The sequence below is a fragment of the Octodon degus genome, unplaced genomic scaffold (assembly GCF_000260255.1).
Source record: "Octodon degus isolate 3935 unplaced genomic scaffold, OctDeg1.0 scaffold00068, whole genome shotgun sequence".
Taxonomy (NCBI): Eukaryota; Metazoa; Chordata; class Mammalia; order Rodentia; family Octodontidae; genus Octodon; species Octodon degus.
The window spans coordinates 2,317,384-2,318,914 of NW_004524644.1; positions in this window are offsets into that span (position 1 = coordinate 2,317,384).

The following is a 1,531-nucleotide window of genomic DNA, read 5'->3' on the forward strand; positions in this document are numbered from 1 at the left end:
CAAAAATGTCTTTTACCAGATTGAAGTAGAGGCCATCTCTTCCAAATTTTCTGTAGGACTTTGAACATGAATGTGTGTTGGACTTTGTCAAAAGCCTTTTCTGCATCAATGGAGATGTGGTTTTTAGTTTTCACTCTATTGATACAGTGTATTACATTGATAGATATTCGAGCATTGAACCATCCTTGCATCTGTGGGATGAATCCTACCTGGTCATGGTGTATGATCTTCTTGATGATTTGCTTTATTCTATTTCCTAGGATTTTATTGAGGATTTTAGCATCCATGTTCATGAGGGAGATAGGCCTGTAATTCTCTTTCTTAGTTGCATCTTTCCCTGGTTTTGGTATCATTATAATACTTGCCTCCAGGAATGATTTTGGGAGGATTGCTTCCTTCTCAATTTCCTGGAAGAGTTTGAGGAGTATAGGGACTAAATTTTCTGTAAATGTCTTCTATAATTCAGCTGTGAATCCATCCAGACCTGAACTTTTCTTTGCCGGTAGGTTTTTAATTGCATCTCGTATTTCATTGGCTGTTATTGGGCAATTGAGAGTGCTTATATCTTGTTGATTCAATTGTGGTAATTTGTACCTTTCTAGGAATCTGTCCATTTCTTCTGTGTCTTTTATTCTTTGAGAGTAAAGATTCTCAAAGTAGCTATTGATAATCATAATTTCCACTGAGTCTGTGGTAATTGCACTCTTTCATTCCTTATTGCTTGTATTTGCATTTTTTATTTCCTCTGTTTGATGAGTTTAGCTAGAGGCTTATCTATTTTATTTTATCTTTCAAAGAACCATCCTTTTGTGTTTTTAATTCTTTGAATTGTTTTCTTTGTCTCAATTGTATTAATTTCTGCTCTAATCTTTGTGATTTCCTCCCGTCTTTGTGTCACTGGGCTCTGGGTTTGGTTTGCTCTTCCTTTTCTAGTTGTTGAAGGTGCAGCATTAGGGTTGTTATTTGTTCCCGTTCTGTTTTCCTAATGTGTGAGTTCACAGCTATGAATTTCCCTCTGAGAACTGCTTTCATTGTATCCCATAAATTATGATACGTTGTGCTTCAATTTTCATTGAATTGTAGATATTGTTGAATTTCTTGTTTATTTTCATCTGTGACCCATTGGTTGCTGAGTAGGGTGTCATTTAATTTCCATGTATTTAAGGTTTTTTTCTTGCTTCTTTTGTCATTTATTTCCAGTTTCATTTCACTGTGGTCAGATAATGTGCATGGCATGATTTCTGTTTTCTTGCATATACTTAAGCATGACCTATGGACCAATATGTTGTCTATTTTGGAAAATGACCCATGTGCAGCTGAGAAAATTGTGTATTCATCTGTTTGGGTGGAACACTCTGTATATGTCCACCAAGTCCATTTGTTTCAAACTCTGGTTCAGTTTTGTTATTTCTTTGCTAAGTTTTTGTCTGGTTGACCTGTGTTTTGGAGGTAAGGGTGTGTTAAGGTCTCCTGTTAAGATTGTGGTATTGGATATTAGATTTTTCATGCCCATTAAGATTTGCTTTATATA